Below are 12,512 nucleotides of genomic sequence, written 5' to 3' on the forward strand. Positions count from 1 at the left end.
CAAAGAGTGGGAGACAGACAGGAACAGAGCAGCACACAGTATTTAATATGTAGTTACTTAGGGTGTAGATCACAAAACCACTGTTTTAATTTCCTATCCTGAATTCAGTAATCCAAACATTGAACAACAGCTACAATAGTAGTCAGTGTGCAACAAGTAGCAGGTAGTGAATTTGCAGAGTGAAAGCAGGCAGCACTAACCCTGTTTCCTGTTCCAGGGAGTTTCCTTTCTGATGAGCTGCCCTCTGACTACGATGATGTGGAGGACAGTGAGGGGAACCCCATCCCAGGTAAAGAGGGGCTGTGTTACAAACCTATGAAGAAACAATTCTCTCACCTGTATCACCGATTCTGTTCTCTGTCTGGTTTAGGTGAAGCAGTGCTCTCTCTGGTCTGTAACACTAATGCTGTTCTCTGTCTCTTTTAGGTGAATCGATGCCCTCTCTGGAAGGAGAGACCCCAGGGCACTATGACGATGCCGTCCCTATGAACAGTAACCCAGAAGATTTATCAGGTGAGTTCTTGCAGAGAAGCCCTGTAGAGAAGCCCTGCACCAAACCCAGTCTTGGAGAAAGTAAATGTATTCAATCAGGTTCCTAATTTAGCTCACGTTTGTCAAACCCTCAGTCACTGCATATTGTTTGTGCAGGTAAGTCCCAGGACTGTGCAACATCCCCCGCCATGCCCGTTGAGCAGTAGAGTGGGTTTGATTCTAGGGTGCCAAGTAGTTTTTCTGCATTTGATGGGTTAGTCTTAATGTTATGTAAACAGTTTTATTTAGCACTCTGAACCCTGTAACTCTGTTTGTGGACAATAGGAGGGAGTTAATATTTGTTTATTTAGCAGACGCCTTTATCCAAGGCGACTTACAGAGACTAGGGTGTGTGAACTATGCATCAGCTGCAGAGTCACTAACAATTACGTCTTACCCGAAAGACGGAGCACAAGGAGGTTAAGTGACTTGCTCAGGGTCACACAATGAGTCAGTGGCTGAGGTGGGATTTGAACCGGGGTCCTTCCGTTTACAAGCCCTTTTCTTTAACCACTGGACCACACAGCCTCCTAATATACTGTGGGTGAAAGCAGGTCAAACTCCAGAGCTAACCTTGATTCCTGTTCCTAGGGAGTTTTGATTCTGATGAACTTCCCTCTGGCTACTATGATGTGGAGAACAGTGAGGGGAACCCCATCCAAGGTAAGGGGGACTAGTCTACAGTGGGGAGGGATTGGGAGGGCCCCTTAGATATTCTGCCCCGCTTCAGCAAAGCACACCCTACTGCCCCAGTAGCAGCACGCTGTGGGGGAGCCTGTAACTGCCCCACTCCCACCTCTTCCAGCAGGTGTCACTACCAGGCAGTGGAGTTTGAGAAGTTCTGAATCTCTCAGAAGCCACCCATGGCACTCTAATCACACCCATTGCTTAAACCAATCCCTGGCCCCAGATCTGTGTGAACCCTCCCACTGCATAAACCCAACCAATCCCTGATAGTGTGTGTCTCTCTTTGGCAGGTTTTCCCCTCACTCCCCCTGGAGAGGAGAGTGCCCGGGCCGCACTGCCCCCTGAAGAAGGACCCGCTGCACCTGACAGGACTGACTACGATGATGTTGGGGAGGAGTCTCCAGGAGAGAGTGGGGCGCTGTGAGGCTGGCAGTGTGTCTGGAGGAGAATAGAGGGGCAGCTGGAGCCCCCTAGAGTTCTAGAGCTGTAAGAGCGCCATTAACTGTAAACCTGCCAGACAGTTTCACTGCAGTTCCAGCCTTCCTCTGGGATTTCACTGTGAAACTCCATTGGCTGAATATTTAACAGGCTTCTCATAAAAGTGCTTCATGTAAAAAATGAATGTTGTTGCCCTTTATGCTGCAAAAAATTGCATCTTGTTACAAACAAGCTGGTTAAATCAAATTAGTACACATCTCGAATGCTAATTGAACTTTTAAAGAAATTAAGAAAAATAAATTGTTGATTTCTCAAAGATCAGTATTATGTCAAAAAATCCACTGTTTCTGCTACTAAAGTAACTGAAACAGTTCAGAAATGTAACTAATAGCCAGTGGGTGGGTGTTTTCAATGTTTTTGGGGAACACATTGTTATAACAATGATTATGTATCACCCACCTCCATCACCCATCACAATTATGAAGGTATAAGCCTACACAGATTTCCAAATGTATCCAACAATTTTTTCACAAGTTATAAGGTTATAATGTGTACAGGAAAATAGGTTGTCAGTCTGCTATAAGAAATTCTAAATGCTAGAGAAAGACATAAAAATAAATCTGGCAAATTATTAAAACCAGAAAACGTATTTTAATTCAATATTGCCAAAATGTTGCTGTTATATTTTACTGTGAAGTTCCCCATTAGTTGATTCTGACTCTGTTAAGGTGTAGCTGGGGAGTAATCAGATACCAGTGTCTGGGAATAGTGCATTCTAATTATTAAAAATAAATACATATTGTCTGAATAAAAAGTAAGCTGTATATTTTGTACCTTTTTTTTCTAGCAATGTCTCTCCTTGTCTGGCTTTCTTTTAAATCCAGTCGATAGTCTTTAAATACAGATTGTGTTTTAATAGGGGTCTGTGTTCCCTCTTTCGGTCTGTAATTGTGGTGGTGTGCAGTGTTAAAAGGGATCTGGTTTCAAAATGGATTGTCTTGAAAGTCTATAGTAAAGTTTGGACTTAGAAAATGTTCTGTAACCCAACTCTTGACATTTACCCTGTTTGTAATTCATCTGGAGCTTGTTATACAGAATAAATACACATTTAAATGTGTTTATTTTATTATTTTAATATGTCTGTTCTGTTTTAATGTACCCTTTCTAAGTGTATAGCATTTCTTGCAGAGTGTTCAATGGCTTGAAGGCTATTAGTCTGTTTTTAAACAATAAAATCTCATTTAACATCTGGCCGATGCCATGTGTTCTTATTGTAAAATGTTTTAATGTAATACACTGAATTGATTAAAAAAAAAAACTGTTTTAATGATGTTAAAATGAGCAGAAATGAGAAATGTGGATCAACAGATGTATTTTTAAAAATGATATAATTTTGTCTTAAAAAAAAATAATGAAGAGACAAAACGTTTCAGATAAGGAAATATTTATTATCTCAAGAAAACATACCAGAAACAGAAGCAGTTTCTTGGCAGAGAATGTACTTGTTTCTACAACATATGAGGCTTGATCCATAAAATCTAGCAAGAGTCTAAGAAACTTTTAAATGTTTGGGCACATTTTTCAAACAGCTTGAAATTGAAATTGGGAACTAAATCGTAAGTTCTGGACATTGATAAGATTGCTGCTGGCTTTTATAGTTCAGGCCCACTGTTAAATAAAGTAAAGAAAGTATAAAGTAAAACAAGATATAAGATCCCATTGAAACGCATTGTACTTTCCTGCCTTCTTCAGTATCGTTTGAAATTAATTTCATTGTAATGAATATATAGTACTTCTCCACACCCCCAAGGGGTTTCACCAAAGCTGGCGTTGCTAAAACTGGAAATCCCCCCCCAAAAGAAACATGCACAAGTAATAAACTTTATACTTGTGTGTTACTCAGACAAATGGTCATCTTCATTATTGGTACTCAACTATACTTGTTACAAAGAACACCCATGATGATTTCTAATGAAAATCCCACGTTCCATTCAAATAGATAGTTGTGATTAATATGTTAAGTAAACTAGGGCAGGGTTTGCCAATCCTGGTCCTCAGGGACCCCCTGTGTCTGCTGGTTTTCATTCCAACTGAGTTCTCAATTACTTAATCAAACCCTTCATTGAACTAATCATGTCCTTAATTAGACCTGTTTAATTGTTCTCAGCTCCTCAAAACTTGCAGATTTAAAGTTCCTGTATAGTTAACTTGAAATCTCCAACTGTTTAAAAACTGAAAACAATTTAAAAAAGGTCAACAATTTAAATTTAATTAAACTCATTGCCAGAAAAAAAGTTACCTGGTTAAACATGGGCTTCAGTTTCTTATAATTTTGTCTCTGGGTTTGTGTTTTAAATGTTAGCTTGCGAGGTTCGGGGGGCGTAGAGCTGGGGGGGCCGCTAATCTCTAATCTTTCAATTTTCTAATCTCCCGTTAATTAGTATCTATTTACTATTTAAGACCTGATCACCTGCACCTTTTTTGTCTAGTGTTTCGTTTTTGTAGCAAACGCTTAGACGCCGTCGTTTCGTGCTTCATCGCTAATATCTAAACTTCGTTGCCTCGCTCACGCAGGTTGTTTCTCTGCACATCGCTGCCAAGATATTATCAATCATTTTCTTACATGCTCAGGTGATCTTTCTTTTCATTCAGCTTCTCTTTTCGGCTCCAAGAGCTCCAACGTTACTCTTTCCTGTTCCATCCAGTCTCCACCTCGGCATCATAGCCGTCCAAAGCGCAGCTTCATTACTCAACTTGTCTGCAACCTTATCAGAAAGTCTGGTCCTCCGTTAAACTTTCAAGCTCCTTCGACATGACATCGACATTCCCGTTGTCTGCGATTGCCTTACCTTAGCTCTATTTAATTCTACTACGAAGTTTTGTCGGCGGAATCTTTCTTTACTCCTCGCCTGCAATCAGACGCCCCTCCCCCGCTCCCACAGAGCCAGCACAATTACCGTTTCATCAGAAGATCCTGCCCTGGACCTCCATCTGCTACGTTCAACCTTTTAAAGACGTATCCAGCCCATTCTAAACTCCATTTTTAACCAATGGCGGCTCGTGACTTGACTAGTCACAACATTCTCCAGCGACACTATTGTACTGTAACTTTCGACCGGCGCCTCACAGACTATGGTTCCCACGGCAACGCCCTTATTGAGTGACTGCGGGGAGTGGTAAGTCGTCATGGTGACCAGGCTGCTTCAGCAGGCTCTGCGCCTCAGCACTGCATTCTTCCGGCTTCCTGTTGCTGCGCTTTCACAACTGGCGGAGACGAATTCAGCGCGCCGAACCATGACATCTAAATACTGTGTTAACTTATTTATATTCATGACTATCTGTCCTAAACATGTCTAGAATATTTATTATTCAAATCTAAAGGAATAAGCAAATGTTGTTCTACATAGACAAGGATTTTAATCGTAATAACTTCATAGATTCTACCCTGATTCACTCAAGTCAATGATGTAATTCCAATCATAACCTCTGGATGGCAGTATAATACCACAAGCTCTCTCTCTATACATTAAACCATTTTGGTTTCGCTGCAAAGCTCGGACACTACAGCTTTTCTATCTATTCCCGCGGTTCTCACTCGGATGGATTCTCGGGAGTTCCCCCTCCTGCCTCATCCCCTGTCTATCTATATCAAATGACATTCTTCAATTTCAACTCTTACCCCCCCAGTCTCTCAATGTGAGTTCACCTTTTCCATTTCAAGCAGATGATAGTAGCAGACCGCAGATCGATCCCGTATTAACTGACACATAGGATAGTCAACATCTCATCTCTGCCCTCCATTCCAGTAAATGGAGCACAAAGCGTGCTGAGCTTCCCCAGCAGTCGATTTACAGTTCCAGCTCCCCTTCGGCCTCCACTTTTAGTATTCAAGTTCCGTCGACTGGTCCATCGTTCAGCTAGGGATTTTTTCTTCCCACCATTCTCTCCATACCAGTAGTTTGTCTGACTCTTTGCGGAATCTTCAAAGTCCCCCCCCCCCACCCCCCCCCCCCCCCCCCGCTGCACCTTCCCGCCTGCCCATATCAACAGACATTCTCCATTCACTCATCTCTACTCTTTGGAAAGTTTGCTTGTCCCCTTACGAAGATCTCCTCATCTGCCTAACAGCTGATTCTTAAGAGCCTTCCCTTCTGCCTCACCTTCCCGCTGTCTGCATCAATGACCATTCTCAGTTTGCTCATTCTACTCTTCTGAAACACCACTTCTCCCCATACAAGGATCTACCTATGGAGATCATCTGCATCTGAGCCCTCTTCGGTCTCAATAGGAGCTCAGAATCCACAGTTCTAATTTACTCCATCATTCAGTCGTGTACCTCCAGACGGATCCATTTCAGCGCGGTCAGTTAATTCAGCTGTCAAGCAGATTCCCCTATCTGCCCCTTATTTTCAACGTCAAGGTATCTCATCTGCTTCTCGGCCTTCTTCGGCTTCCTCAGAAGCTCAGAATTCACAGTTCCTTCAGCTTTAAGCTTCCATGCAGCGACAAAGATCTCCTGATCAGCCAACCTCTCCACTCTCCTTTCGAGAGCAGGCCTCCCTCCTCAGCTGTATTCTCTCCATTCATTTCGTATAGGTGCAGCTACCTCCGCTGCGAGAGCCAGCATCAACCACAGTCTGATCAAGACCATGGGCCGCTGGTCCTCTTCCGCAGTAGATTATTACGTTCAGAACTCGCAGTTTCTTCTGCTTCTGATTTACTTCACCATTCGGTCGTACCTCCAAGAGGGATCAATTTCAACGTGGTTAGTCCATTCAGCTGTCAAGTAGAGTCCCCTATCTGCCCCTTTCATCATCAAGGTATCTCCCCAGCAAGAACCCCCCCCCCCAGGACCCTCGGTTCATTGATTCCTCTCGCTCCTATCATCACTCGTCACTGGTTCTCAACCCACCTTCCACCCTCCAGAGCAAGCCTCCCTCCTCTACTTCACCCCCTCATTGATTTCTCTCGCTCCTAGGATCACTCGTCACTGGATTCCAACCTACCTTGCCTCCAGAGCGGGCCTCCCCCCCCCCCCAATCATTCCGTAGGCACAGCCCCCTCTGCTGCGAGGGCCAACATCGCTCACAGCCTTCTTCGGCTTCCTCGGAAGCTCAGAATACACAGTTTCTTCGGCTTCAAGCTTCCCTGCAGCGACAAAGATCTCCTAATCAGCCCACCTCTCCACCCTCCTTTCTAGAGCAGGCCTCCCTCCTCAGCTGTATTCTCCCCATTCATTTCGCATAGGATCCAGCATCAACCACAGTCTGATCAAGACCATGGGCCGCTGGTCCTCTTCTGCAGTAGATTATTACGTTCATTCATCTCCTCCGATATAGTTGCAGCCCATTTTAAAATCGCTAGCATGCCCGGAGTGGGGGCTACCTGTTCGCCGGGGCCACCAGAGGTTTTCCCCTAATCTGCCCCAAGGGGTTTTTTCCTCTCCACTGAGCGGCAGGTATACACATAGTCACATCCCACTAACAAATTTACTAATCTCCCTCTGTTCGTCCTTCTGGTCTTTTGTTTATGTTATGCGTTGGCATGTGCTGTCTTGTTTGTCTCACGGTGTGGGAGTTTTCGTGAGGTGCCGGGGGTCCATCCTTTGGGGGGCAAGTGAGGCTCACTTCCCCGACCTCAGGGCTAGGCAGCCGCCTCCCTTACCTTCAGGGGTTCTCACCGTGTGAGTCAGAGCGGACCCCCGGCCAAACTCTGTCCTGTCGCAGCTCCTGCGCTCATCTCACTCGAGGCTCTCTTCTATTCTGCCTCTCTTCAGGACGTGGTCACTCGTGCCGAGTCCTATACTAACCTCAATGCTTTGTCCTTATTTTCAGGTCCCAGGCAGCGTGATGTCTCGGCCAATCAGGGGTTCTACGAGCGCCCCTTACAGAAGCCTCAGATGCTGGGTACCTCTCTCATCTCCTCCTTCGGTTGCCGGGTCCTCCGCCCCTGGGATGTCGACAGCGTCGGCCCCAGTCGGTGACCTCTTTTTCTATCCTGTTTCCGGTGGCCGGGTCCTCCACCCGTGGGGCCGACGCTGTCGACATCCCAGTCGGTGACCTCTTTTCTATCCTGTTTCCAGTTGCCGGGTCCTCCGCCCCTGGGATGTCGACAGCGTCGGCCCCAGTCGGTGACCACATTCTGTCCTACTAACTGCTCCTTGCTGCTTCTTCTGCCTTATCTTTCCCCCCCAGCTCACGCCCAGTGAAATAGTGGATGAATAACCGTAGTGGTAACATTCATGGCTTACTATACAGCTGCCCTTGTGCTGTTATTGTCTTACAAAAGCACTGCATTGTCATTAGAGATCATTTGTTAAGGGACGTCATGGACCATTTGCAATTCAAACATGGGGAAAGCATAGTGAAGTGCAAAATGAATGCACGTGCGATTTTGGTGCAGTCTGCTTTCCGTTCCAACGGCATTTTGAAATTGATACTTGGGCCCTGTCCACACTATGCCTTTAAACCGTATTAGTTGCATTTAAGCCGGCTTAAAAGTGCTAAATACGGTTTGCGTCCACACTACGCAGCATTTAATACCGTACTAGAGAACCGGACTTGAGACCACCTCAGGAGGTAGTCTCGAGTCCGTTTCTAATTAGATCGCATCAGGTAGTGCGGTTTATCAGAAGTGTGGACGCTGTAATACCAAACTACATTTTTTGTGTATCCTCCAATATCCCCAAATGCTTTGTGGTATGTTTGGTGAAATACTCAGAGCAGGCGCCTGAAGGACTTGCTATCAGTGTACACTCCGCACTAGGTATTCATTTTTATGCTTCAAAAAATCTTTCAGGACATCTCTGTTAAACTAGTGGGGAAAATCGTCATTGTATTTATCTTGCTCTTAACTGTATTATTACTTGTACTGTGATCCTTGAAATGTATTTTTGTTTACGACTGTAAGTCGTCCTGGATAAGGGCGTCTGCTAAGAAATAAATAAATAAATAAATAAATAATAATAATAATAATAATAATAAAAACACAGCGTTAAATTAGGCGACTGCAATAATGAAATGCGAGTTAAAAGTAGGATCAGGGATGAACAAATTACGTAATTTGTCAGCTCTGTTTGAAATAAAATTAAGAGGACCAGAATTAGGCACAGGCAAGATATGAAGGTAAAAACAATGATTGTTTTGTAATTAACAGCTTTTTCTGAGTTTAATTATAAAACAGAATCCGCTCAATTTATTTAAAGGGACTTCACCTAATTAAAAATAAAACCTGAAAACTTCAAGCCCTACTTGTGTGTGTGTGTGTTCGGATTTACTTTTTCCCACAATACTTGTTATATTTCATTTATGCAATATGGACCTCTGTTAATATGGGGCATAACACATTATTTTAAAATAAAATACAGTGCATGGTGGGATACTGTCGTATTAATTTCCACGGTTTGTTGCGCTGCTGGGAATAGTAACTAAACTATTTTAATGGTGTGTGGACGCATTAAGCCTGACTAAACATGAAACGGTACTTCAGTGTGGACGCTTTGAGCTGTAAGTAGAGCGGTTTCGAGTACGGTTCTCGAGATCGGTTATGTAGTGTGGACAGGGCCTTAGAGGAATGATCGCTGGCCACCTCCCCAAAAAAGCCCCAGCAGTCGCATCTTTTAAATCCCAGGAAGGAGTCATTTGTGAACTGTTCCCTTTGCAGGACCTACGATGCGTTCTCTACGTTTTACCTGGGATCGGATAGACTCATTCACTGTCACAAGGTAGACAAGGTGGGTGCTGCTGTCTCTGTAGATGTATATATAGGGTTGAAAACAGAGACGATTGAATAAAGATCATTTCTAGATTATCTATTATACCTCTGGCCAAACGCTTTGCATCACCTAGAATTTAGTCTTCATTATATATATATATATATATATATATATATATATATATATATATAATTAGCTCAAAGAGCCAGCTGCCCTATGTTATATTATATTATGTTATATATATATATATATATATATATAAATAACATAGTTTATGTAATCAAAGATAAACAAAATGATATCGGAAATACAGTCTACCGGAAAAATAGTAATATTGTATTTCATGTTAGATTTAAAAATGTAACATTTTTCAATTGTTTTGCCATTTTTTTCATTAAGTATATGGAAAACTACAACACGCTCTGTCATTCAATGTGTTACCGTCACATTATTCAGCAGGTTTCATTCGACATTGTGAAGCAAAATTGATTAATTCTATAGGGTGATGCTAAACTTTCGTCCATATCTATAGATCTAGGACCACCTTCATAAAACTCCATTTAGTTCATCGAGAGCCTTTATGAAGTGTTATCGCAGCACCTGCTTATAAAGAGCACAGTTTGCCTCGAGGAGAGGTAGCATCGCAGAGAATAAAAGCAGCCCAACAAAGCACTTTCACAGGGACACAAACGCCTGTGGACTGAGCGCTAGCAAGAACATTGTAACTGCAAAGCTCTCAAAGCTAGCATTGTTGTTACTTGCAATGCTCTTGGTCTCGGCCGTGCGAGATGACATCCTTCAATCGGGCAGCGATGTTGTGTTTTTTCACATTAGCATTAAAACCTGATTTGAAATCTTGTTTCTCTGAAGTCGTTTTTTTTTTTCTTGAAAAGAAATATTTTAGTTCCAGGGATCCAAAATGCCACTTCAAGAAGAAAGTTTGCATATAATTAATGCTAATGTAATGGCTACACGGTGATGGATATTAATTTATTAATATGTCATGCGGCGACTGTCGTGTTAGGCTTCATGTGTGTGCAAGCACTTAACCACTCTGTGTTTATCATTACTAATCTGGACACCAAGGCAGCCTTGCTATCTCTTTCTAATAGCTGACTTGTACAATGGCTGCTGTAACGTTTACATTTCCTAAAATATACCTAAGAGCTCGTCTATAGTAAAGGTGTGTATTCCATCTATATGTAAGGCTTTCGATTTTCATAAAACTCACCTTTATATGTCCACGTGTGTCAAACTATACTCAAAAGAAAAGAAAAACATGTTTTCATGTCTGCTTTGTCAAGGTAATTTAAGTTATTTTGTGTCTTAAAAATATGAAAAACTCAACTGCTGTGTTTATAAAATACATCATTTAATGCATGCGTTTTCCTAGGAATATAGCATATAAAATAAAATAAACAGATGGTTCCTTGAGTTTAGATTTTGGTTGCCAACGTAGAGTGTTTTTTCTATGCTTTGATGTCCAGTAAGGCTTGTCAGAAACTGCATTGCGTCCTTGTGTTCTGCAGGCTTATGTAATTCAGTTTGTAGTTTGTGGATGGACGGTTATGACGTGTCACCATACCTAAGAACATATTTAGCCTGTAGTGTGTTTAACATAGGAAGGGCCAGTGAATACTCAAGTTTGTATCTTTAAAGCTGCGCCCTCGATTCTTCAGTTGGTAATTCAGCGGCTCAGCCAGTTATGCCAGAGCTCCAGTAATAAAGTGTTCAACAATAGAGGTTGTCTCATAAAATGTTCTGTCAGGGAAAGAGGTATCGGTGAAACTTGCTCAGTGAATGTACAGCTATGGTCAAAGGTTTTGCATCACCTAGAATTTTAGGACTGAGACTATATTGAAAACTACAAAGCGGTATGTAATTCAATATGTCAACACAACATTATTCAGCAGGTTCCATTTGACTTTCTGAAGCAAAATGAGTTAATTCTGTAGGATGATGCCAAACTTTTGGCCAGTTATTTTTTGTGACAGTGCAGCCTTTTTTTTGCAGGCTGTTGCACATACATAGTAAGTACAGTTAAAGGAACCTTGAATACATTCTCCGTGTATTACACTAACCATTTTTGCAACAAAAAAAACATGCCATCCACCAGATGTTAAATTAGACTTTATTGTTTAAAAATAGAATACAGCCTTCAAGCCATTGCACACTCTGCAAGAAATGCTATACGTTTAGAAATGGTACATTAAAACAGAATAGATATATTCAAATAATAAAAAACAAACTAACATTTTAATATAGAAATCATTTTTTATCTGCACACCTAGCTCCAAATGAATTACAAACAGGGTAACTGTCAAGAGCTGGGCTACAGGAATTCTGTAAATCCAAACTTTACAATGGAATTTCAAAACAATTCATTTTCAAACCAGATCTCCTTTCAAACTGAACACCACTACAATTACAGGCTGAAAGAGGGAACACAGACCCCTATTAAAATACAATCTGTATTTAAAGACTATGGACTGAATTTAAAAGAAAATCAGACCAGAAGAGACATTGCTAGAAAAAATACAGACAGCAGACAGCCAAGCGAATTTCCTTTACACATTCTAACCTTACAAAATTGTTGGATACTTTTGGAAATCTGTATCTACCTTCATAATTGTGAGGGGGGGAGGGGGGTACAGAAAAACCATTGATATAACAATGTGTTTCCCCAAAACGCACCCAGTGACTATTAGTTACATTTCTGAACTGTTTGTTACTTTGGTAGTGGATTTTTTATATATATATATATATATATATAATACTGATCTTTGAGGTTGCTTTGCAACATTCATAATTTGATGATTTTATTTTTCTTGGGAAAATATAATTTCTTAGTTTCTTTCAACCTTCAATTAGCATTCGAGACTTGGTTTGCTAATTTGATGCTTGTTTGTAACAAGATGCAATTTTGCAGCATAAAGGGAAACATTCATATTTGAAATGAAGCACTTTTATGAGAAGCCTGCTAAATATTCAGCCAATGGAGTTTCACAGTGAAATCCCAGAGGAAGGCTGGAACTGCAGTGAAACTGTCTGGCAGGTTTACAGTTAATGGTGCTCTTACAGATCTAGAACTCTAGGGGGCTCCAGCTGTCCCTCTATTCTCCTCCCAGACACACTGCCAGCC

General features: G+C 41.9%; 1 long non-coding RNA gene across 1 annotated transcript; it reads left to right on the forward strand.

Annotated features, from left to right (window-relative positions):
* The first annotated feature begins 114 nt into the window (after positions 1–114).
* On the forward strand, positions 115–1,180 carry LOC117972062 (uncharacterized). The gene is made up of 3 exons (XR_009310890.1): positions 115–289; positions 427–513; positions 1,123–1,180. It is a non-coding gene; the product is annotated as an uncharacterized LOC117972062 (long non-coding RNA).
* The last annotated feature ends 11,332 nt before the right edge of the window (positions 1,181–12,512 follow it).

This window comes from Acipenser ruthenus, chromosome 38 (assembly GCF_902713425.1).
Source record: "Acipenser ruthenus chromosome 38, fAciRut3.2 maternal haplotype, whole genome shotgun sequence".
Classification (NCBI taxonomy): Eukaryota; Metazoa; Chordata; class Actinopteri; order Acipenseriformes; family Acipenseridae; genus Acipenser; species Acipenser ruthenus.